Source organism: Gopherus evgoodei, chromosome 10 (assembly GCF_007399415.2).
Source record: "Gopherus evgoodei ecotype Sinaloan lineage chromosome 10, rGopEvg1_v1.p, whole genome shotgun sequence".
Lineage (NCBI taxonomy): Eukaryota > Metazoa > Chordata > Testudines > Testudinidae > Gopherus > Gopherus evgoodei.
Genome location: NC_044331.1, coordinates 6,522,162 through 6,549,176, shown reverse-complemented (window position 1 = coordinate 6,549,176; position 27,015 = coordinate 6,522,162). Strand labels below are relative to the sequence as shown.

General features: G+C 42.8%; 1 long non-coding RNA gene and 2 other non-coding genes across 4 annotated transcripts; 1 reads left to right on the top strand and 2 right to left on the bottom strand.

The window, feature by feature from the left end:
* Positions 1-1,120: 1,120 nt before the first annotated feature.
* On the bottom strand, positions 1,121-27,002 carry LOC115659219. 2 transcript variants are annotated; one of them, XR_004002484.1, is made up of 4 exons: positions 26,882-27,002; positions 25,096-25,216; positions 5,502-5,622; positions 1,121-1,975 (listed from the first exon to the last, which is right to left on the bottom strand). It is a non-coding gene; the product is annotated as an uncharacterized LOC115659219 (long non-coding RNA). The 2 variants fall into 2 exon arrangements; XR_004002483.1 differs by lacking the exons at positions 1,121-1,975; positions 5,502-5,622 and adding an exon at positions 23,372-23,614.
* On the top strand, positions 22,813-22,970 carry LOC115659275. Its single transcript, XR_004002500.1, has one exon. It is a non-coding gene; the product is annotated as a U1 spliceosomal RNA (small nuclear RNA).
* On the bottom strand, positions 26,423-26,494 carry TRNAQ-CUG. The gene has a single exon. It is a non-coding gene; the product is annotated as a tRNA-Gln (tRNA).
* Positions 27,003-27,015: the final 13 nt, after the last annotated feature.

The window sequence follows — 27,015 nt, the reverse complement described above, 5'->3', positions numbered from 1 at the left end:
ACTGCCTTAAAGAGCCACTTGCAGCTCAGCCTCACTCTGAGTATCACTGGCCTACCTGATTCAGTAAGAGCCCCTGTCCTGTTACCAGGCCTCTCCAGAGAAGTTTGGGGTCCACTCTCCCCCCCCATTTTATATTATTGACAGGATTACAGATTTTGGGATGGGTGTCCCCTGAGCTCAGGCCTAGGTGCACTTGTCTCTCCCCTTAATTCCCCCTCCCAATCAGACCTGCCTGTTACAAACTGTTTGAAACCAGCTCACACCCAGATGGGCAGTATAGCTTCACCCAGCTTCTAGAGATACAATCCCCATCCCCTGTGGAGACAAAATGCTTTGTACAAGAACAGTCCATGTTTTCCCTCTCCTTGTAGTTATACAAGGCTGGTCTGTGCTGTTCCCTAGTCTCATTAGTTGTAGAGTCTAGTCTACAGCTACCTACTACTTCTCTATATACTGCCCTGCTCCTTGAAGAGACTATGCCCACTTAGTCTACAATCTGTAGAAATACTGGCTAGTTTTTACACATTTCTGGGTTTAAGAGTACATAGGGCAGGGAAAAAGAGAAAGTGATAAGAATCAATCTTAAATTCACCCTTGACTTACTTCACCTTTAAAAGCATCTACCCTATCCTAGCCATTACCCTATCTGCATCATTAGATTTGTAGAAGCTTCCTGCAGTTGAACACATCAACAATAAAAGCAGAGGCTTCTGGTACCCACAGACCAGATATTAATGGCTCAGGGACAAGTAACCTCCCCTTTGACCCAGCTGACTTACAAGAGAGAAGTCAGGACAATTATACCCTGAAATTTCACCCCAGCAAGATATTTTGTGTACAGTTACAACTAGAATTCTACAGTGCTGTACAGTCAAATGGGTTTGAGGAAACTTTAACATAGTAGTCACAAGTGCTAGTAAGACAAGACGCTTTTCCCATTGTCCTCCCTCTATTTATAGTTCTTGAAGATCAAAGGTAGAGAAAGTTTCTTGATAGAAGCATACCTCACTCAACTTCAACACAACTTTCCCAATTCCTGATCATGGTATCAGGGACCCCAACAGAACTAGTAGTAGTAGTAGTTCTCATTAGTCCCTAATGGAATTACAAATGCTTTCGCAACACAATTGCAGCAAGGCCTGGGGAAGGGGGGAAAACAAAAAGTCTCTACCCTAGGGGAACAGGTTTTCAGGATCCAGTGATTCAGATAGATAGCAACACAACTGACAATATTACTGAAGTTTTACATATGTTCTTTCCAACTCAAAACCAATCCTAATTCTTATTCTAAGCCTCTGAACACCACAAATGTTATACAGGATTCCTCATTGTCCAAGCAGTTTCCTTCACCAAGCCCCTTCCAAGTCAGCAAACTTGCAACTATACTTTAAGAAAAATACATGATAAAATTTAAAATATGACTTATTGATCATTTCCCTGATTCCTATTTCTAAGCCCACGTGTAGACAGCTGCTTCTTTCTTGTAAGAGATCTAATAAGAGTATCTCTAGCCCCAGAAGTGTTTATTGTGGCTTCTAAACTCACCTGCTATATGAAACCAATCAGCACCTAATCAGGTGTCAGCTATCTTCAATACACGTGAACATGCAGCCAGAGAACCTTTTGCAGTCTTAACAGCCCACATCAGGTTGTTACATTAAAAGTATAAAAGAACAGGCAACGAGATTGTTCAATGCTAAAAATTTTAATAAATCCTTGTTTTGAGCAAGGAATACAAAACATCAGCTACCTGCACAGCCTCACCACAAAGACCTTTTAGGGCCTCTTCTAGACACAATAATCCAGGCATGGAGTCAATGGAAGTTAGGAGCCTACATGCCTCTGAGGATCTGGGCCAATGGGATAAACAAGACATCTATACCCAAAGTCTCTTGTAGTTTGCTGCAAACCGGATGAACGTTCTGCAGCAACGTCCTCAGACTGTGCAGTGCTCTGGTGAAAATTCTTCAAAATTCTGTAATGGATTAAGATATATTTTAATAATAGAAATTTTTATTTAATTAAATATGAACATGAATAACGCAATCTATGCAATTACCTATGTTACTTATTTTGATAATACATTCAGAATATTTTATGCTATATGCACATGCTGAGTTTTCAATTTAGTGTCATTTTCGGGTTTCAGTTAGCACCTGATTGGGATTAATGGAGCATTTCACACCTCTCAGAGCTATTGTTTCAGGCTTTCTGCATTCATGCAGACCATCTCTGCATTGATTCACATCTGGTTCACCTTTTTGAGGGTGTCTCCACACCACTCTATCACTAGGAGCAGAAATTTATATTTGTAATGAAAGCTGAGATTCTGAAGACAATTATTTAGCAAAGGGAAGCGTCTATGGCTAATTTTGTTGTCATGGAATACATTGGTGTCCCAGCCTCTGTTTTCCAGAAGCTAGAAATGGGCAACAGGGGATGGATCACTTGATGATTATCTGCTCTGTTCATTCCCTCTGGGCATCTGGCACTGGCCACTGTGGAAGACAGAATACTGGGCTAGATGGACCTTTATTCTGACCTAATATAGCCATTCTTTTGTTCTTATACACCATGGAGCCCCCACTGCATAGAGCAGGATCCCATTGTGCTAGGTAGCAAACAAATACAATGTACACTGATCACCCCACTCAACTCCAACCTGCTCTCTGACTTTGACCCACCTGACACTCTCACTTCTTGGCCAGTCAGGGTATCCACAGGTCTGCCCCAAACTCTTTGCTACAACGATTTAGTCTTTTACTCATACAGTCCCAGGTACTCAGAACATTCTCCCTTCCTCTGAGCCATCAAACCATCTCTCCCACTTTAAAACTAGCCTTAAAAACTTTTCTGTTTGGCTTGTCATCTACTTTCTCTACAAAGCCTAGTGTAATGCCATGTGTGAAGACAATGAGTGTAATACTCTATTTGTAACAACGATAATCAGAACCAGTGAGTAGAGTTACTGTACTGGCAGAGACATATTTATTGTGTACACTGTTCTTGCAGGCTCATTACGCAGAAGTGATTTGTTAGTCAGTTGTGCAAAGCCCTTCCCTTCAACAGAACTTTAGAGAAAACTCCTGGAATTTCCTCTAGACAGATCTTGCCCCCACATGAAATCTGATTCAAAGTTAATTGAGTCATTAGGTACCGTCCCACTTATTCCAGTGAGTTTTGGATTACGTTCTTACTGTGCATAGTAAGTAAATTGGGAACAATTGCCACATACTATAAGTGGGCTGGCACCATGAGTGCCTAAAGTGGGACTGTAATACTTAGTCCTGCCATGAGTCCAGGGGAGTAGTCTAGATGACCTCTCGGGGTCCCTTATAGTCCTGCGATTCTATGATTCCACAGCCTCAGCATTTCAGAGTCTGAAATACTGGGTGGAGCCTCATCAGTCATATTTAGCCTTCTCAACGGGGCAGCCAGGGAATTTCTATGAGCCAGCAGCCACAGAACCGTTTCTTGTCCATGCTGCAAACCAAAATTTCTAACTTGTGGTTTAAAGTCCTTTTTAGAGCATGGATTTTATTTTAAGTGAATTTTACACATGGGTAAACTGAAGCTAGACACAGGCTAAGTGGCAGATGGTCAGTGGAAGAGCCAAGAATACAACCGAGAATTCATGAGTCCCAGTACCCTGCTTTAAAAATCTTTATCCCAATGTTGTGAGGCTTACCTCCTTAATCTTTTTGATGGGTTTAAAAGGTGCTAAGAAGGCACATTATTATGACTACTATTACTTCCCTATAGAAATTGTTTTTTCACTGGCATGATTACTTCATTTTTTTAAACCTGGAACTGTGGGACCTTATTCTGGTGACACTCACATTGGTTTTACCCCTGTGGAACTCAATTGGTTCTGGTGTATATATTTCTGATATACATTGATGTGAAAGCAGAATCAGACTTCAATATGTTGAAACAAACAAACAAAAAATACCTGACAGAACATCTTTTTAAAAGATGTGACATACCCATAACCCTGGAAAAAAGGTTATGACATATCCATAACCTTGGAAAAAATAACTGTAAAGATAATGCTAATGGATAATTATAAAACTTGTAACTGACAAAACCAGACTCTGCATTTCAGATGATAAATTACCTTATTCTCACCAGTAATCCACTTGCAATACAATAATGTATCTACATCTTGAGGGTTATGCACTGAAATGGAGGTTTTGGCAAACTATATTCATACTGAAAGTTGGGCAGCAATTTCATGAGGAATTTTTTAAAAATAAGCCTGTTTGAAAATTTGGCATTGATCCCTTTTGACTTTCCCTGGTTGGAATGGTTAAACTTTAGCAGGGGGTACAAAATAGAGTATTTAAATGTTATGACGTGGCAGTAGACTGGTGCAATCATCCTTCCCTTGGTTGCTCTCAATGCAGTGTTTCTGAAAGGCTTTTAAACTGCAGGGACACTCATTGCCTATAAATTATAAAAGAGGCTATAGACTATTGTGCATGCAAAAAAAAAATATTTCAAACACTTCTCCAGATATAGAAAGTGCTGCGGCAGCTACAAATGTGAAGAAATTAATCAAACACAGGGCCTGATCCAAAAGCCACCGAAGTCAGTGGAAAGTCTCCCATTGATTTCAATGGGCTTTGGATCATGTCCGTATGGTTAAGACCATTTATGACATGAACTAGTTGATTCACAAAAGCACAAATTTCTGCCTTCAGTTAAAATTCTCTTGCCCCTGATTGCAGTGCAATTTGCATAAAGGTAACAGTGCAGAATATTGCCCCAAATGAGCAAGGATGACATCTGCCCTATTGCATAGGGATGTGTGCTAGAATAATGAGAACCAGCAGCTGAACCAGCACTCTGGTCACTGTACATTCAATTACACCACTACCTTGATATAACGCCACCTGATATAACACAAATTTGGATATAATGCGGTAAAGCAGTGCTCCGGGGGGGGGGGGGGGGGGGGGCTATGCATTCCGGTGGATCAAAGCAAGTTCAATATAACACAGTTTCACCTGTAACACGGTAAGATTTTTTGGCTCCCAAGGACAGCATTATGTCGAGATAGAGGTGTAGTCCCAACCCCCGACCCCTTGCATCCCAAGAGGGCCTAGATCAGCCTGAGTTAGGGGGACCTAAGGAGATAATTAACCTATTAACTAGATGAGTAGAAAAGGAACACAGGAAGGGTGAACACAGGAGAGTAGGGAGCAAGTAGCTAGTCAGGAGAGATCTTTGCATGAAGGGATTTCTCCTCTCTGGTAAAAGGGGATAATAATTATATGTCACTGTAAACAGCCTTGTTGCATTGGACTGTAAAAGGGTGGTGGTTGCTATAACACAAATAAGGTACACAGCAGTGGTAATAAAGTGGAGGTATCGGAGCCATTTCTGCACGAAGCCAGGAGAGGAGGACCATGGCCTCACTGGAGAACAGAAGGCCTGCTCCACCATTTATTTTTTCAGGGTTTGGCCCTACAGTCATTGAACTCAGTGGTTGTGCTTACTTGAGTAAAATGAGCAGACGTGTCCCCTCATGAGCAGACTGCCTTGGCAAGGCTTTCTATGGAGTACTGACGCGGGACTTCAGCCAGTAAAGGAGGCCACAGACGCAGACATGCAGAAGGACTGGGAAACACAAACAACAAGAAAAATATCTCTAAAGAAGTGACCTAAATTTCTCTCTGTCTTTTCTATAAACAAGAGTCTGATAAAAATTCATTCTTGTTTCATTGTACAGTGAGGGTTTATTTCCTCAAACCTTCAGAGTGAGCGCCAGGAAATTATTCTTCACTAATGTTAGAACTATTTGCAAGCTGCTCCAACTTTGTAACATTCTCCATGCAAATATCAGGAGGTCCAAATACACTGGCAGGATGTCTGCACCAACGGGAGGGAAAAAGGGGCCAGTTTTGCCATTGTGCTTGGTTTTGTGGCTATGATTAGGACATTGGGATAATGTGAAACTGAGCAAACTGGATGCCTTACATTTCCACTTCTTATTGCTGTTGGCCTATAAATACCTACAGCTGGACCATATTAATGGAATGGCCCCTTCAATGTCAAGTGATAGGGGAAGACCTTCCACGAGAATGAAGCATATGTAATAGCAGCCTGCATCCACACCATCTTTGCTGTGCTCCTGTCAACTCATACAAGAAAGGCCAAGTCAGTATTGAGGTGGAAAACGGTTCAGAACTGTGTGCTCTGGGAAGGCGTGTAGGTGATTCATCAGGTGGCATTCTTTCCTCTGAGTCAGCAGAGAATCTCCTGCTCAGAACATTGCTAGGAGGTGCCATCATGCTGGAGATACCATCCTTTAGAGGAGATACAAAACAAGGGTTATGAGCACCTTTGCTCACTAAAGATCTCATGCTTTTACTTCTTGGAAGAATGAGTCTTCACTCCAGAATCATGGCCAGATCCCAGTCCATGTAATTACAGTCTATATCTAAACTTTCCATGCAATTTCCATTGGTCATTTTCCATCCTAAACTTTTGTGCGGTGTTAGATTGAGATACTTTACTCATGGATAGTATTTTCTAAATGGACAACCTACCTAATTCTCAATTATTGAGGGACAATTGCCACTCGCTATATTTTGCTTTCCACAACCAAATCTCTGTACAACTTTTCATGAGTGATGTATCTGAGTATTCGGATTCTAATATCTAAATTGTATTGTTAAATCTATTCACCTAAATGTGGGTTATTGCTGTTTATGCACTGTGTGTATCATATGACTTTTAAAAACTAACTTTATATTTGTGGATAATCTAAGCACCATACCCAGATGTACAGACATTCTTTTCCCAAACTATGTATTATATAATTTTTAACATTATCTTTAATAACATTTTTAAATAGCTGCTGCATTCCAGAGACTACTATATATCACAGTGGGTTAATTGAACTATATGTGTCACTTACCTATTTAGAGATTTTATGAGGCTTAATTAATTAGTGTTTGTAGAACATGTTGAAATCTGCAGAAGAAAGCCACTATAGAAGTTTCATTATTAATTTACAATCACCTGTTTATGAATAATAGGCTAACATCTTGGCAGTCCTGGGAAAAAGTGAGATGTAAAACTAGCATAAAGCACCTTGTTGCTGTACATATCTGGGGTGTATAACCTGACAATTATAAACTCAGGACACCTGAAAATCAGACTGAGAGCTGTTAAGATACAATCAGGAGATTTGTTGCTGGGTTTTGATGTGAGACCTCTGTTTATAACTGTTCACACAGATAAAAAGCCTTTTATTTTCTTCCAAACAAGCTTGAACAGGACACCTCATTGGAAACACAAAGAGCACTCCATCCAAATGACATCACTGAGCATAACAATTATTTTGTATGGCGAGAAAACACTGGGTGCCTCTTCTGACTAATTGTCATGGATGATTTCCAAGAAAATGCCTCTTCAGAATAAAATGCAACCCACTTATCTAACCAAAATAACATGATAACTTCCCTGCCATCTCATCCCTACAAAAACCCAACCAATGTATCCTCAAAATCCAGTTTCTGCTAGCTGTAGAAGGGCAGTGCTTAATTTGTGCCAGGGCTGAGCTCTGGTACCTCTGGCAGTTCATAGCTCCAGCACTGCTGGGCTTGCTGTATCAGTTATGAATGTAAAAAAAAAAATGCTTGATCCCTGGCACCTAATTGCTTGATCCCTGGCACCTCTTTCATTACAAATGAAGCACTGAGAGAAGATGTGTATACTTCTTAATTTTGGGAGGCACTCAGATACCACAGTTCTGAGCACCATGTAATAGCACAGACAGACAGGGGTGTTATGGATTGATTAGTGAATGCTTGTACACTTCCTCAAACATGTAAAATTGGCTGAAATAAGTGCTAAGTATTATTATGCCCCCTGATTCAGGAAAGCACTTGGTCATGCATGCAAATGTTCTGAAGAGAGATGCTTTTGTGAATCAGGACTATGCAGCATTTTGGGATACCTTGTACATTGAAGGAGCTATATAAACTATACTTCTATCTGGGTGAAGATTAATGGAAAACTGTGGCTTGTGTGTGAAACACATCCATCCGTTTGTGGCACAAAATTGCCCTGAAATCTGGCAAATTCCTTGAATCACAGTCTGACTTGCAGTACAAAATTTTTTTTACTATAAATAACAATAGTGGGGGAAATGTTCTTGGCAAGTCAGCTTGTTTCATGCTGCTGATAGTTCCTGTTAGTGATATGTATTTTTCTTACTGAGAAAACAATGGAAAACAGCTGCTAAAACACTAACAATGGGGACAGGGAATGGCGGCTTTTCCAAAATTTGAAGCATGCAGAGTAAAGCCCATTTAAAATAGAATTAATTATTAAACCTACATCCTTTTTGGTAAAATGAAGCCCTCTTAGACCATCTAGTTTGTCTCTCAGACAGTGCAAGACCATGCCCTATTGTACATTTACTAATGGTTTGTCCAGTCTAAGTATTAATATCTAGTTTAAAATATCAGTTACGTACAGATATTCATTATCATTATCATTCATACTAACATTACTTTGCACTTATAGCATGCCTTGAATCCTTAGGATGCCCATGTGTGCAAAATGGATAATGTTATCTCCATTTCACAAATGGGTAACGCTGTGTTACAGGGTGGTAACACAGGTCTTGAAAAAGTCAAGAATGAAGTCAGTGAAAGAACAACCCCAGAAGAACAGAATAGGAGTTAGGAGTCCACTGCTCTAACCATTAGACATACTCCCAATCTAAATAAACTAGATTTCAGTGACTCCTACAGGACTGTTCTTGTGCAAACCAAGGTTCTACCGTGCATGGCGCTGAGCACACTGGTCTTGATCCAGCAAAACACTTGAGTCAATGAGACTACTCACATGCTTAAAGTTAAGGAAGTGCGTAAGGGCTTTGCTGGTTTTGGGACTAGAGTGCTTAGCACCTTGCAGGATTGAGCCCCATATGAGTTAGCTGTATCATTAATTCACTAAAGCAAGGACTCTAACCACAGCAGAAGACGAGGGCTACTTGCATGCATTATAGTGTAGCATATGTCACTCCTTATAACCAATAAAAATTCAAATGTACATGACTATCTAGTTATTAATAAATGTCCCTATTAAGCCAAATCTTGGAGCTCGGCAACTCTACAATAAGTAAGCTCCTGAAAGTCTCTGTTTCATTTAGGCACAACTTGGACTCCAGTTATTTGTGATACATTTGGCCTTGTGCTGAGTACAAAGTTGAATCTCCCCTTCTCGCACCATTGTGTGAAAGCTGGCCCAGTTACTAACATTCAGTATTGCTGCTGCACAGAGCATTCTCCAGGCAAAGGGTGACATAACTACCAGTCACCCTCTTTAATGTCTCCCAAATCTACTCTTTCCTCCTTGTGCCCAGTGCCTCCGTTGAACCCTTGACATTGTGCTAGTCACCTTCTTCCTTGATTACCATAACTTTCTCACTGGCCACATCACCTCTTATCCCACCCAGTTTGTCTATAAGACATCTAGTAAAGTCTTCCTCTCTCAATAATCTGATGGTGTCACTTGCCTCTTTAAACTCTTCCATATGCTCCCTTTCATAGATTTCAGATTTCTTGGAGTTTAAGGCCAGATGAGACCATTAGATCATCTAGTCCATTGGTAGGCAACCTATGGCACGTGTGCCAAAGGCGGCGCACGAGCTGATTTTCAGTGACACTCACACTGCTTGGGTCCTGGCCACAGGTCCAGAGGGCTCTGCATTTTAATTTAATTTTAAAGGAAGCTTCTTAAACATTTTAAAAACCTTACTTACTTTACATACAACAATAGTTCAGTTATATATTATAAACTTATAGAAAGAGACATTCTAAAAACATTAAAATATATTACTGGCATGCAAAACCTTAAATTAGAGTGAATAAATGAAGACTCAGCACACCACTTTTGAAAGGTTGCCGACCCCGATCTAGTCTGACATCCTATATATCATGGGCCATTTATTTTCTCCCAGATACCCCTATACTGAGTCCAAACACTTTAGTTAGACTAAATCATTTTAGTTCTCAGGAGACTAGACTATTGTGTGCCTCAGACAGAGAACAGGAAAGACCAAGGTACCACCAATGCCCAAGACCTCTGCAATGGCCAGAAATTGATTAGGTGGGATATGCCCAGATGATCCCAGCAGGCGATCAGTGCCCCATGGATCAGAGGAAGGTGACAAACCTCCAAGATCCCTGCCAATCTGACCAGGGGAAAAATTCCTTCCCGACCACAAATCTGGACATCAGTTTGATTCTGAGCATGTGAGCAAGACACAACAGCCGGGCATCTAGAAACATGACTCTATCACCTCCGAGCATTGCTTTACGTCATCTGGTTTCTCATCTCCAGCTCTGGTCAATCCCTAATGCTTCAGAGAAAGGCAGACAAAAACACTGAATACAGCTGGACAATTGTGTATTAGGGGACAAAATCCTTTGTGACCCATACAGGTGACCAGTTGAAGCTCTGAAGCATGAAATTTGATTATAGTCCCTGTGTTAATGCAGAGCTGCAAGTGGGATGGATGTGTTGATGGCAGTGCAGGCACTCCTTTACTCCTAATGGACAGAGAACATTCACATCACATTCAAGCTCCAATGCCTCACCAGAATTTTGCCCCACCTATTATACAGCTCTTCCTAAGCCTCCCGCTTTTCCCACCTTTTATGGTGCTTTCCATTATGTCCGGAACAGTCTCCTTGTCCACATCCAGCAAGTGTCCTCACTCCCCTGCAAATCCTTCCTCTTCAAACGGTCCCCCATCTCTTCTTCTCCTCATCACTAATCTCCACAACCTCCCTCTTCTCAATGCTTGTCTTGTGTCTTGTCTTGTACATGCTTATCTTGTCTCTTCAGGGCAATGAATGTGGGTTATCTATAGATCTGAGCCAACATGCTCTTAGGCCCAGATTCTCAAACATGTAAGCACCTATTCCCAGGCTTTCTACCATGAACAGTCCCATTAGCTTCAAGGTAGTAAGAACTACTGGTATAATTTTGCAGGATTTGGTCCCATGTTTGTAAAGTGCCATGTAGCTTTATAGTTCTATAGAAATGAAATATAATAATAATTTCATAAATAGATGTCTATATACCTACAATGCCAGTCAACGCAAGAACGCTTCTTCAAGGCTTCAGTCCAATGCCCCAGTTGCTAGGAAGGCTGCAAAAATGAAACGAATTGTGCCCTTTCTCCTGACAACATCATGTGTAACACTATAAACACCTATGGAGCAGCTGTTGCTCTGAAACCTCTCATTTTCCATGGGCAGTGTATAATCATGTCTACCAGACAGTCATGCCAGATACAAGATGTTATTTTTGATCTCCAACATCAACCTCTGTCTACAGAGCCAGAGGAACCACTTCAAAACTATCTTTGAACTTAAGTTTTAAAATCTCAAAGCAAAAAACACAGCAGCAGAAAGTTATGGCACATACTTTCGAGAGGGGAAAAAGAAAAGTGTCTGCGAAGCGGTTGTCCTGATTATCAGCATGCTAGGAACATGCCTTGGTTTTACTAAGTCAGTTTAAAAATCAGTCTAGGTAAACTGATACAAGCCCCTAATATAGATGCACTTGGTTAATCCTTGCTTATATCAATTTAAATTAAACTTGTAATTTATGAATGGAAACTAAATCAACATAAGCAAGTATTAAACCAGTTTAAGTGCATCTACATTAGGGGCTAGTGCTGGTGTAACTAAATTGATTTTTCAATTGATTTGGTTAAATGGATGCTCTTTTCTAGTACATTGGGCTGGGATATATTGCTGTTTATTTCAGCATGCGAGAAGCAATATACAAAGAATTAACACATTAAGACCAAACTAACACATTTGGTGACCATAAAAGTGCAGGCAAGCAGGCTGAAGTTAATAATGGGTTGCACAGCAGGAAATCTATGCAAGCAAATGCTAGTTCACATCATTTAACTCAGGCTTGCAATTAACACCATTTAAACAGACTAGCCATGCCATTTACCAGTTGTTCAGTATCATGAAGTTGCATTACACTGACTCTGCTCTGACAATTGTCCAAATGAAATGGGCATGTTAGTTACTTAGGTCTTCAGTTAAAAGGATTGCATTGTAGGTGCAGTAAGCAACAGTAAATCTGTGATATTTAAACCCATCTTTATTGAATATAGTAGTAACATAACATTTGACTTATTTCCTGTACTGTCATTTGATTGTCATTAGATTTCAAGTCCAGTGACTAATGAACTTCCTCAAAGTGTCCAGGGAGATTCTAATAAAAACAATACTTTGGTTGACTATTCAAAACCAAATGTATAGTAATCACTCAATGTGTCAGTGTTGCATAGACTGTGTCGAATCCCCATAGTTATGCTCAACATAACAACTAAAAAGGAAGAAATATTTTTACAGTGGTTGATAAGTATACAGGAAGTAAGCAACATCTGTTACAATTTCAGGAGATTTTGCCTTCAGCAACTGCTGAAAACCTTCAGATCCTGCATTCCTGATACCCCTTGCTTGGACTTTAATACTAGCAGCTGTTGAACAGCATATGTGCAAAATTGTGACTTAAAAATAATATGTAAAGTCTTTTCTAAAAGGTCACTGCCATGTAAGTTATTAGCTGTTTTCAATGTAGTATTTTTTCTCTCCATTATCAATACCCATTAGAAGGTTGAGGAAGGGGGAAAAAGGGAGGCGGGGGGAGAATTTTTCTGCAGATTTTGTCATTTTTCATTTTTCAAACACTGATGTTTTTTAAATTCAGTGTTTTCCCTTGGTGCTGAAATTAACATGCCTGTTTTTTGTTTGTTTGTTTTTTAAAGAAGACCAAAAATATATTCCCCGTTTACAGAATAACAACTATAACTCTGCTTAGGAAACCACATCCTTATGTGCTTTCCTGAACCGGGGCCTACGGAGACCTACCTACCTGCAATCAAATATCACCGCTAAGGTAAACCCTTCCAGCTACAACTATGTAGCACTTACAGCTAAGGAAAAAATAGTTAAATATGTACAAATATCAATCAATTCTTAGTGAACAGGACAGAGCTACACCTTCCCCTGCACAACACAGATGCACCAGGAATGCATACATCTATTTTTCACTTACGGCAGGATTGAGCAATTCAGTGCAAACACTGTTCTCTCTAAAAGATCAGGGAACAACACAAATTTTAAAAATAAATTTAAACATATGGGCCAAATTCTCTACCGGTGTTAATGGGAAAAACTCTCTGGCAGTCAGTGAAGCAGCTAAACTAGTGGAAAATTTGATCCTATAATTTTGTTTGCATTTAACCAACAGCAATTGTCACATACTTGTTACAGGACTGAGGTTCGTGTACAGTAAACACTTACGTTTTCATATGCTTCCTTTGAGATTGTAACTTTCCCAAGGAAATTGCAACAGTTATGTTGAAATTGTATTTATCCATATATGGTAGACGCTTTGGACCTGACACTAGCGAACTGGAAATGCATGTCAAAGCTCAGAGAGCTAGATTCTGCTGTTACACCAGTGAGGTCAAAGGAGATTTGCACATGTATAAGTGAGAACAGAATTTGGCCATGAAAGTCCAAAAAGTGTTATATTTTGGAGTCTTACCGTGTTCTTTGTGTGTTGTGTTCTTAACCTATCAGTGGATACCATTTTATTTGAAAATAAATTAAAGAGAAAGATGCCTTCAAATATTTTCAGAAAAACAGGACCTTAGTTTGGAAAACAGACATAGTAATTTTACCTACTAAGGCCTGGTCTACATTGCGGGGGGGTGGGGGTGGGGAACCATTCTGAGATAAGCAACTTCAGCTACAAGAATAGCGTAGCTGAAGTTGACATATCTTAGATCGACTTACCTTGTGTCCTCACGGCATGGGATCGACTGCCACGGCTCCCCATCAACTCTGCTTCTGCCTCTCACCCTGGTGGAGTTCCGGAGTCGACAGGGAGCACATGCGGGGATCGATTTATTGCATCTAAACAAGATGCGATAAATGGATCCCCAATAGATTGATCGCTATCCGCCGATCCAGTGGGTAGTGTGGACGTACCCTAACACTCAAACTGAATTCTATCAAGTGCCATTACTAGTGAGATCACAAAGGCTGAGACACACTGATCAAAGCAAGAAACTTAATGCCTGCCACATCATCCTTAAATACAAAGCATCCTCCTATGTCTAGAACCAGAAGTTTATGTGGAACAGAGACATCATAAGAGGCTCTAAGGAAATACAACACAGTAGATACTTTGGCAGTGTATATTGCCTACTCTAGCTGTACCTATGTTGAACTATTACATTTTAAATCATGTATATGGGAAAATGCACTAACTTTAAGTGGTTTTAAACCCTGGAGATTGGTGAATAATAAATAAAAGCTTTTATTCTTTTATCAGTGACTCATATCTGCTCATACTGGTCTGGTGTGGAGAGTGCTGTGAATGAAGCTAAACTATATTAAGTTGGAAGTGTTGTATTATTTGCATAAGCATAACATTCTATTACTTCTTTGATTTCACAGCAAATTGACTTTTTCAGATTTATTCTTAGGGAGCGTGGCACCAGGAAGGCTGGTCTGGATTAATCTGAATATTGTATCTAACCATCTTGGAAACAGGCCAAACTCTGAAATGATCTTTCATTAGAACTGCCATCATGGAACAACAAACCCATAACTTGTTTTTCTCTGTTCTATTAATTTGGTGTCTGGGGAAACAAACTTGCACCTGCCTCAGGAGCGTACTTTCCTTGTGCAGACTCCAAAACATGGGCACATTCTGTATACCTGCTTCTCTTATGCTTTGTGGACATTAGAAACCAGCCACTGAGCTACTGTAAAGTGGTGTAACTCCACGATCAAACTATAACTATTTCCAGCAGCTCAGGATCTAGTCCTAGATGCACAAGAAACCTTCACCAAATCTTAGCAGTACCAGACCCTACCACCCTCTATTTGGGCTGCGTTCACTGATGCATCTTCTGGTAAATCTCCTTTTGCAGCCTAGGATTTTTCTGCATTCCTGGATCCTTTAGAGCTGGGACCATCTAAATAAACTAGATGTGACCTTTTTTTCACTCTGTCAAAACCATAGAGGCTGGTTCTACAAGGTTGTGAGCAGATACTAATGACTAGTCAGGCAGGTAGATTAATAGTGCAACTTAGGACAAATCAGAATTCTAGGTCAAACAATGTTTTATGGAATACACCAGGGGTCAGCAACCTTTCAGAAGTGGTGTGCCGAGTCTCCATTTATTCACTTTACTCGTGGCAGTAATACATTTTAATGTTTTTAGAAGGTCTCTTTCTATAAGTCTATAACAGGGGTTGGCAACCTTTCAGAAGTGGTGTGCCGAGTCTTAATTTATTCACTCTAATTTAAGTTTTCACCTGCCAGTAATACATTTTAAGGTTTTTAGAAGGTCTCTTTCTCATAAGTCTATAATACAGAACTAAACTATTGTTGTATGTAAAGTAAATAAGGTTTTAAAAATGTTTAAGAAGCTTTCTTTAAAATTAAGTTAAAATACAGAGCCCCCTGGGCCGGTGGCCAGGACCTGGGCAGTGTGAGTGCCACTGAAAATCAGCTTGCGTGCCACCTTCAGCCTGCATGCCATGCCATAGGTTGCCTACCCCTGGAATACACTCTAAAGTGAACATCTTGCACAGCTTGCTATGACACAGCTGATTAATGAGAAAACTCTTATCCCACTGGGTTTGTCCAAGCACATGAAACCCATTTTTAGCATCCCAAAGGTGTTCACACTGACAGACCTGACAGCAAAGTCTGCCTGACTGTAACTCTCTAGAGTAGCAGGAAGGATGAAATGAGTCATGAAACCAGTCCCCTAGAGGGAGAATCTTGAGTAGAATGTCAACAGATCTTTTTCATCTTCCTCACTTCAACTGTTTGAGCTTTTACCAATGGGGCACCCCCGGTATTCCAGTTTGCTTCTAAAGATGCAGGACCAGATGGCTGCCACACATAATTTACTGACTCATGGCAGGGCCTGAGGTATTTGTTATGTATGACAGCTAACATAGGTGCTGGACCATTTTTGATTCCTGAATGTATTCCTTTCCAGGGCAAGCTGTGCATCACAGCACTAGAACAGCTATCTATGAATCATAAACGTACAGTTGAAAGATTAGGCCCATTTCCCTCGCAGTGTGTGCTAGGGAAACACTCATCAGGCACTTAACACGGAGGGCAAGAAAGACACCCACTAGTGAAACATGCAGTGTGGGAAATATGCAAGGCATTGCCTCTGTAGCAAAGTATCTGGCAGCAGAGAATGCTGATGGCCGAAGGATACAAGGCTATTGTCAGAATCCAGCCCCATTCCCCTTATAGCTAATGCCATAAGCTGTTGTAGACACACTGCCTGGTGCCTATTTGTACAGTTAATAGCTATAAGGTGACATAACCTTATTCCCAGATTCTGGACCTTAGCGTCCAAAATTTGGGGGTTAGCATGAAAACCTCCAAGCTTAGTTACCAGCTTGGACCTGGTACTGCTGCCACCACCCAAAAAATTAGAGTGTTTTGGGGCACTCTGGTCCCCCTGAAAAACCTTCCCTGGGGACCACAAGACCCAAATCCCTTGAGTCTCACAACAAAGGGAAATAATCCTGATTCCCTTCCCCCCTCCAGGTGCTCCTGGAGAGATACACAGACACAAGCTCTGTGAAACTACGCAGAGTGAGTCCCCCTCTCCGTTCCCAATCCTGCAACAAAAGCACTTTCCTCTTCACCCAGAGGAAATGCAAAATCAGGCTAGCAATCCAACACACAGCTTTCCCCTGATTTCTTCCTCCCACCAATTCCCTGGTGAGTACAGACTTAATTTCCCTGAAGTAAAGAAAAACTCCAACAGGTCTTAAAAGAAAACTTTATATAAAAAAGAAAGAAAAAATACAAATGTTCTCTCTGTATTAAGATGATACAACACAGGGTCAATTGCTTAAAAGAATATTGAATAAACAGCCTTATTCAAAAAGAATACAAATCAAAGCACCCAGCACTTATATTCATGCAAATACCAAAGAAAAGAAACCATAGAACTTACTATCTGATCTCTTTGTCCTTACACTTAGAAACAGAAGACTAGAAAATAGAACTACTTCTCCAAAGCTCAGAGGAAACAGGCAGACAGACAAAAGACTCAGAGACACACTTCCCTCCACCCAAGGTTGAAAAAATCCGGTTTCCTGATTGGTTCTCTGGTCAGGTGTTTCAGGTGAAAGAGACATTAACCCTTAGCTATCTGTTTATGACATAAGGATATTTCTGGCCAGAAAGCTTCCTAAACATAGTAATGAGAAGGTGCTAAACTCATTGTCTGATAATGAACCTGTCTCCGGCATTTTCTGGAATATGGGCCTGATTCCCTACTCCCTTATCTGGTGTAAATCAGGAGTCACTCCATTACATTCAAATGACTTACATTATATAAAACTGGTGTAAATGAGAGGCCAATCTGGCCCAGAATGTAGTCTTGGTGCCAACAAAGTTTGCTCAGTGGAGGGATGCAACATTGTACCATTTCTGCAGAGTGTGATTTGTGCTTCAGTGAGAGAAATGCCAAAGAAGCAACTTTGCAATCATCCCTCATTGAGGAGTTGCACATACTCATCTTGGGTAGATAATTGAACCATGAAAGAGAATGGAATGCTAGTAAAACGCTCTCATACATCTACAAGTATGAATCCACTAAGAAAGTCTGGAATCCCAAGCTGGTACTCAAGGCAAATAAGAGGGTCTCATGGACAAGAGAAGCCACTGTTTGCTCTTCGGCAGCCTGTCTCTTACCAGATATTTGACGCTGTACTGGATTGTACTGGAACAGTGACAGCCTTAGCAGATAGGCGTGAGTGCTGGTATGCCAGAGCTCCAGTCCATGCATTGTGTTCAAGTGCAAGGGGCTGGAACCTTGTCCAGGAATGTCAAAACTGCACTATTTGAAGAGCTTCTGCAATTAAGAATGTGTCATCACTGCCTCCAGGTCAGCACAGGGCTCACTTTAAATCTCCTATAAATAGCTTCCCAAGGCGGAGTAAGGCAAACGTTTGGCTCTGGTGAATCTAAGTTTTGCATTCTCTAGGGAAGGCGGAAGATTCTTTAAAGAAACCTCCATCCTTGCATAGGTCTTTGTGGAAAGCTCTTGTGGATATTCACCAGAATGAGCCAAGTTTCTTGCTTGAATACCTCAGCAAGGTGCAGAAAGCAGATCTGTGGCTTCACCACTGAAAGTCCAGGCGTAATTTCTGCTAAAGAGAAAAATGAGGCTCAAACTCAGATACTAGTGAAACCTAAAGGGTGGACACCTAGTGGATTTCTAAGGAATATCTTCAAGAAGGATTATTATCAGCACGTTGTCATTTTCCTGGCATAATGAACCACGAATATGTTTGTAAAGGAAGCATAGTAAAATCTGGATCTCAGTTTACTAAATGAATCTAGATACAGCTTCCAATTTACCTTAAGAGGCAGCTACTATTATTACTAGACTGTATTCAAATACTATTACTTTTATTTCACTGTCTTTAAAAAAAGCATTATGGGGAACTGGCTGTATCAGAGGATTGGAATCATGCTAGAGAGCTCTTCACCCAAGCAAAACCAACATTGTCTGGCAGCAGTGGACAGTTGTCCCAGCTGATGACTATTCAATGATCTAAATGTGATGAGTTTGATAGTCTCAGTCTAGTTCTTGGCAGACAGGTACTTACGTAGCAAGGAATAGCACCGTGCTGGGCACTAATTGCCAACCTTGTTGGCCGTCTCAGCAGCAAGAGCAGGGATTGATTTGGGTGTGGAGTTTAAACTGCTTTCTCAATCCCCTAGAGCCGGTCCCTTCAGATTAAAATCAAGGTGTTTCGGTGGGCAGGATAAGGAAGCTTGTTCTGGTGCTGCCCTTGCTGTACTTGCCCTGTGGATTGTATTTATACTCAGATAATCTACCTAGATGTCAGTGAAGTGAAACAGGTGTAACTGAGAGCAGAATTTGGCTATTTGTAGACAATAACAAGGGTACGAAAAGGTGTGGAGCTGAAGTATAAACTTCAGAAATTACTTCTTGACCAATATGCAATCATGGAGCAGCCAGTGCTCTCTTTCAAAATGTGTCTGTGGAGGCAACAGGCCAGGGAAGTTTGTTTGTGGAAGCCAGAATGGAGACAGGGAATAGATGATTTCACATCATGACAGATTCACCTCATCAAGCACTGAGTCATCTGGTCATGTGCATTAAATTCCTGTTCCCCACAGAATGGAGAAAGCTTCTCTTCCTTCCCGTTTACTTCAACAATGATCTACTTTAACACTGGTCCCAGAGAACTGCTGACTCTTTCTAGACCTACTCCCTTCTCTTTCTCCAGCAGAGATACGCAGATACGTAAAGAGTAGCAAAACTAGGGCTAGTTTTGAAAACATATCTAGGGTAATTTCAGATCTGGGTCCCACGTTATTCAAACACTGCAGTTTGGGGAGAGGAAGGTTAATTTACAGGAAATGACCTGGACAGGGCCCACCTCTTGTCATATGAGCTGTAGAACTAGAAAGTATAGAGTTTAGAGCTGTAATTCAGTTAGCTAAGCTATTGACCACTTTGCATTTCTATTACGTTCACCAGTGCCAGGGAGAGTGGAACTCCTTGTACACCATAGTCCCTTTAATCTGGTCAGGTCTGTTTAAAAAGGAAGTTTGTTATTTAAGCGGACAGATTTTATATTCAGAAGTTCTTTTTCTGAGTGACATTATGTGAAACTGAAACTGGTGAGTCCTAAAGTGACTCTTCTCTTCTATAATTTAGAGGCTTGATTGGAAAGCTGAGTGAATTATCTCTGCATCATGGTAATGACTCATTGCTTGTTAGGAAATTGGAAAGTATTGACTGGATTTCCCCCCTAGGAAATATTTCTCCTCTGAATGAATTGTGTAGGTTGTGTTGCTTTGCTTTTGTCACTCTTGCCTGTGAACAGGGAAAGCCGGTTGTCCCTTTGATTGGGAAAGTGGGACTTTGGGTCATCAGCCATTCAAGGACAATTTTGAATTATTGTCAATTGCTGATACAAATCATTCTCTGAACTGCTCATTGTTTGATGGAATTTGCAACACATATACTGGAAATGTAGGGCCAAGTTCAGGCATCTGCCAGAAAACCTGCAACCCAGCAATGGTAGTGCTGGACAGTTGCCAACCTTCATTTTGTTTCCTTCAAATCCCAGGTAGAGACCAATCTGCAGGGTGAAATCATAGCACCATAGAAGTGAAAAAACTATCATTTAATTTAGTGGGACCAGGATTTCACCCTCGAAGTTAGGGGTAGATGCCTATCTGTTTTTGACTATATATCCGTAACCCATCAATGGTGCCTTGTCGATCTGTGCTCCTTGCAGGTCTCATTTACAAGTCACGGACGTGCACGGCCTAGCTCATAGCTGTAACACTGATACCTACATGCATACATTAATAGTGCTGTTGCAGCATATTTCTGGGCTTGTTTTGGTAGCTGGTCTATGAATTTCCAAAACATGGCCATAAATGCACAGTTATAAGTGCGACCTGGTCTCCTTTTCTCCTGCACATAAAACATTCAGGACCTATGTGACTCTCATGTTTTGTCTGTGCTCTAGCTTTTGGGAATGTGCTGTGTCTCTCTGCTCACTACAGAAACATGTGCGTCTAAAGGAAAAATGGAGAAACTATGATGTGGTGATAATTTGTGTTGTTTTCCTTTGACTGAATTTCATGCTCACGCAAATGAGAAACTAACGGCAACATAGAGACCAGATTTGCCAATGAACTTCATCCCTGAATTGCTAAATCCTCTGCTATTCCAGTGCTGAGCACATATACATTCGTAGTGTTAATACACTTCATTACCAACACAAAGTATTCCATATAATCCAAACCTGGCTGCCCTCACAGCTTTGCCATCACTCCTCATCTTTGGTCTGCAGCATTTCCTGCTATCCCAATCCTGTCTCCAGACAGTTCTGTCAGTGCACCTCTGTGCTGATCTGCAGCATTCTCTGATATTTTAATCTTGCCTATTTACTCCAAGAAGAGAATGATTACAAAATTATTTTAATTAGTTTAAATTGACTTAGCTAAAGATAACTCCTACTAACATTCACGCATGTGGCAATCTGCTGTCACGTTGACCTTAAAAGACATGATTGGCAAAAGCCCTCTATTATAATTTACATTAGGTTAGAACCATACAGAAATATAAAGAACATTATGCTCATTTCAGTTGGATACAGTATCGATTCTTACTTTCTGTTCTAAACTCTTATGTTGTATTACCTTGTGCCACTCCAGAAATAACTGCAGTTAGGTGCAGGATGAAAGCACTCTTGTAAACAAGTATCATTAAAATGTTTTTTCTGAAATATCAACTGATAAATATACTCTATAAAAGCACAGGAAAACAACTAGTTTTTTTGTGTTGCTTTTTTTTTTTTTTTTTTTTACAGCTGTGTAACAAAAAGTCATTTGATTTGTGCTATTTCCCCCCCCCAATAAGATAAAACAATCTTTTGTCTTTTAAAAGGTGAAACTAAGCTTGACAAATTTCAAGTTCACACCTTAGGTACTTTTGTGATGTCTATAGTATCTGAGAGCTTCACACTGTGTAATGTATTTATCCTCACAACACCCGTTAGGTTGAGCACCACTATTATTCCCATTGCACAGAAGAGGAACTGAGCCCTGGTCTATGCTACAGAGTTAGGTTGACACAAGGCAGCTTAGTTGAGCTAACTCTGTAAGCATCTACACTAAAATGTAGCTCCCACTGACTTAATTTGCCCACTACACTGAGGGCAGGTCTACACTATGGGGTTAAGTCGACCTAAGTTACGCAACTCCAGCTTTGTGAATAACGTAGCTGAAGTCAACGTACCTTAGGTCAACTTATTGTGGTGTCTACACTGTGCTGGGTCGACAGGAGAAACTCTCATGTCAACTTACCTTATGCTTCTCCTTCTGGTGGAGTACCGAAGTCGATGGGAGAGTGATCTGTGGTTGATATAGTGGGTCTTCATTAGACCCGCTAAATTGAATCCCGGTGGATCGATCACCACATTGTCAATCCCCAGTAAATGGAGACATACTCTGACTTAATAACTCCACCTCCACGAGAGGTGTAGCACATAGGTTGCTGTAGTAAAGTCGATAGTGTCAGTGTAGACACTGTGTTGCTTACATTGACTGCTGCCTTACAGAAGCCATCCCACAATGCCCCACACTGACTGTTAAATTGCTGCAAGCGCTCCTGGTGAGGACACTCACCGCTGAGAGAAGGAGCGTAGTGTGGACATGAAAAAGTGATTTAATTACTGCAGTGGCAATACAGCGAAGTAATTTAGATTGATATAATTTTGTAGTGTGAACATACCCTGAGAAACAGGCGCCAACTCGGTGGGTTCTCCGGGGCTCAAGCACTCACAGTAAAAAAGCAGAGGGTGCTCAGCACCCACTAGCCACAGTGTTTCCGGCCCTGGGGCTGCCTGCTGATCAATTGCTCGGTGGCCCCAGGGCTGGCTGCCAATCAGCTGTTTGGCAGGCAGGAGCCACTTGGGGAAGGGGAGCTGGAGAGCAGGGAGCAGGAAGTCGGGGTGCTCAAGGGAGAGGGCAGAGCAGGGGTGGGAAGAGGCAGAGTGAGGGCGGAGTCTCAGGGGAGGGGGTGGAGTGGGAGTGCAAAGAGGTAGAGCGAGGGAAGGGCAAAGTGGGGGCAGGGCAAGGATGGAGCACCCACCTGGAAAAATACAAGTCAGAGCTTCTGCCCTGAGACACAGAAAGTTATCTACCCTGCAGATATCATGATCACGAAGGTGGTTTTCCCAGGGTGAGGCTCATCCATTGCACTGCGAGTGTGCTGACCCTTGCGATTTCCCCAAATGCGGGAAACTCGACTGCATAATTTGTGGTAGGGGGGACTGCGTTTGCACTCTCCCCTTAAAAAAAAAAAAAAAAAAAAGACCTGAGGTTGACACAGGACAGCTGACTCATGCACGGGCTATAACACTGCAGTGTAGATGTTTGGGCTCAGGCTGGAGCCTGGGCTCTGTGACCCCAGGACAGGAGGGTCTCAGTGCTCAGGCATCTACAATGCAGTTTTCAGACCAGCAGCCTGAATCAGCTGACCTGATCTCAGAGCTATGGGTTTCTATTGCAATGTGGACATATGAAGAGAAACTAAGTGACTTACCCAGGGTCACAGAGCCAGGCTGTGGTAGACCAAGGAATGAAACCCAGATTTCCCGAGTGCCAACCTAGTCCCCTAACCACTAGACCATCCTTCCTCTTTAATAGCTGAACTGCTATTATGTAATTTGTTATTTTATTGCAAATCAATGTCTCTGCTCAATCTTTTATTTTCAGTGCTACAGAAAGGTGCACACTGGTGTTATTTTAACAGCATAATGTATTTTTAAACAACTAAAATTATTATGTTAAAGGATTTCTTCTTATTCCAATGAACAGTGCTTGACATTCAGAACTCTCCTTAATGCTACTGGGCTTCATTTTTATACATGGAGATGAGAACATTCCCTTAATTATGCAGATGAGCAACCTATCAGTTCCACTGCTGAAAGCAATCCTGTGGAAAAGAAAAATTTTTTAAAGGCTCCAGTTCAATTATATGGCCATGAATATCATTTTAACTCCTCACATCTTGGTCTCAATTTTGTGCCATGGAAGTCAATGGCAAAGCTCTCATTGACTTCCATAGATATGAATTTGATCCCTATCACATAAGCATGTCAGTGACTGGACCCAAGCATGATTGCTTTATGTCAGACTGCCTTGAAACAACACTCATTTTCCCACCAGTATGTTTGGATAAGTGCACAAAGTAGCTTCGCTCACCTGTGTCTTTTCTGATCTCCTGCTAAGAGGGACATTGCGGTACTGGATTTTTATTCTGGGCTTCACATCATGCAGGACATAGGGATTGCCATGTTTTTCCACGTTCAAGGCTGTTTCTCATTTGGCCCAAACTAATACTTTAATAACTTTCTCTTTCGCTCCTTCCTGCTAAATGAGTCTTTCAAACCCTCCCTGAATTTATTTGGGCAGTCTCCCTCTGCCAAACAGAACTTTATGGCCTACTTCTTCCCCCAATAGTTAATTTCTTCAGGAAAAACATACCTCCTAAAGATGTAAAGATCTTTAAGACTAGAGACAGGCTTGATCCAAATCCTACCCAGGCTTTGAACTGAGGTGATGTGAAGTGGAGCACACTGACTGTTCTTTCATTTTGCTCCTGAATAGATCTATATTTCTCTAACTCTGTCTGCAGACGCAGCATGTTTCCAGAGATCCACACATCCAAGGCTCAATCTTACACGCTTCCCTCTCCAAGTCCCAGCACCATGAGCCTTCTACATACTGGACTGTTTCGCAGTCTGGAATATTAGCGTAGGCCTTTGCTACACGTGCGAGTTGGAGCGCATTAGATCAGCCCTGAGTGCCCTAAGTCCCAAGGTGTCTACACTGGCAAGGTGTGTTTCCCGGGTCCAAATGCAGAGTTCCACTATGGTGAGCATGTCCGTGAATGCCACAAGCAATCTCATGTCATATGTATTATCTGTGTTGACACCATCGTGGGACTCCTCACTGTCACTTTGTAGCTTACGGAGTAACTCGACTGCAATTTGTGACGTGCTGGTGAGACCCATCAGCATATTCCTCAGCAGTTTGGGATCCATTCCCGCAGACAGAAAAGGAAGACAGAGCACGCAGTAAAAAAAAGCTGAAAGATGGTGCCAAATGTGGATGGAAGCACAGGAATTGCTGGGATGTGAAGCGATGCATCTCACGACATTGGGACAGGACCCAGGATGTCCCGTGGTCCCCTCCCTCCCCCAAGCCACAGCGCCAGAATGGGAAGAGGTGCTCTGTGGGCTAGCTGCCCATAATGCACCACTACCAATGCCACTGCAAGTGCCGCAAATGTAGCCACACCATTGCGCTTGCAACTGACAGTGTGAATACAGAGACAGCAGCAGGGAAAGCACTGCCATGAGGGCTGGTTTAACTGCGGGTGCTCTACATCTGCAAGTGTAGCCATGCCCTTACCTTCATTGTCCTTGCTGATGTGACAGTTCTGCCAAGTCATCGACTTCTCCCAGGAGACTCCCACAGCTGGAGACCATTTCCTTCAGTTGACTGTTGTACTGAGTGCCATGCTTGGTAATTCCTAGAGAGTACAAAATCCATCATGTAATACTCCTATACTATGTTGTTCACACCGTGTGGGCGATGAGTTACTTGCATGTAAAGCAGGGTTTCTCAAACAGGGGTCACTGCTTGTGTAGGGAAAGCCCCTGGCAGGCCTGGCCAGTGTGTTTACCTGCCCTGTCCGCAGGTCCGGCCTATCGCGGCTACCACTGGCCATGGATCGCTGCTCTGGGCCAACGGGAGCTGCTGGAAGTGGCGGCCAGTAAGTCCCTCAGCCCGCACCCTTCCAGCAGCTCCCTTTGGCCCGGAGCAGCGAACCGCAGCCAGTGGGAGCCACGATTGGCCGAACCTGCGGATGCAGCAGGTAAACACACCGGTCCGGCCCGCCAGGGGCTTTCCCTACACAAGCAGTGACCCCTATTTGAGAAACCCTGATGTAAAGCGTCCCTCTGTAGTCATAAGGCCAAAGAAAGTTATGTGAAGGCTGCACATTTTCAATTCAAGCACTTCCAGGAGCGGCGCCAGGGTTTTTGACGCCCTAGGCGGGGGTCCTTCTGCGTTCCTGGTCGTTGGCGGCAATTCTGTGGTGGGGGGGTCCTTCCACGGCTCCTGGTCTTCGGGGCACTTTGGCGGCGGGTCGCGGAGCGAGTGAAGGACCCGCCGCAGAATTGCCGCCAAAGACCGGGAACGTGGAAGGACCCCCCCCGCTGCTGAATTGCTGCCAAGGGTGGCAAAATGCCGTCCCCCCAAATCTTTGTGCCTAGTCGCCTAAATGGAAGCGCCAGCCCTGAGCACTTCCCTAATAATACCTGTATTGGAGAGATTTGACCTAGCCTAGGCAAAGAGACTCAAACCCCGACTCAGCTTTGATTTGCTTGTAACTTGGATGGCTTCAGCCCACATTCTGCTATTGCTGAGAGGTCTGCAAGCCTGGCTGAGTCTCCCAGCTGACCTAGCTCTAGGCTGCTCTTTGTAAAAACACTGCTGCGTGGTGCCACACATGGTCTCCTTCGGAATATTAACCCCCCCCCCAGGATACATTAATAATGGTAATAGAAGAACTCTGTAGCAACTACTGGGATGCAAACAATAATTCCCCAACACACTGAGGCTGGGTAAGGGATTCCAAACGGACAAATAACGTATTTTCATTGAAAATAATGATTCTGGAAAGGCTGTGTAGGACGGAGAAGCACCTCCCGCTCTGCGGCGGGTAAAAACCGACAGGTTCCACCGAGATTTGAACTCGGATCGCTGGATTCAGAGTCCAGAGTGCTAACCATTACACCATGGAACCGCCTTAGCAGCAGCGTGCCCAGGCCGCCTGTCATCCTTGCTGCGGGCGGGCTCCGAGCAGCGCCAGAGACCCCCCTGGCCTTTGCCCCGACCCAGGCACAGCGCCTGCCCCCTGCCCCCGCCCGGAGAAGCCTGCGGCGGGATCGCCCTGCGGGGTCTGGCCGGCCGGCGCCGAAGGGAGCAGCCCCGCGTGTGTCAGAGCTGGGGGGAGGGAAGGGCAGAGCCGCGGGCGGCGCTAGGCACGACCCCTCCCTGGTGCAGTCCCAGGGGAGCAGGGGGGCCAGGCCTCGCCGCAGGGACGGGCTACGGGCGGGTCCAGCGCTGGGGAGCGCCCGTCTCGGGGGACGCAGGGGAGTTGGGGGCGCGTCGGGCGCCACAGCCTATGTACCGGGGGCCGGGCCCGCTGTGGCGCTCTCAGGCCCGGGCACCGCGTCGCCCCCTGAGGCGCTGTCGGGCCGTGTCGGAATCAGGGCCTGAGGGGCCGTCTGCAAAGCGCGGGAGGCGGTGGCGATGGGCCACCAG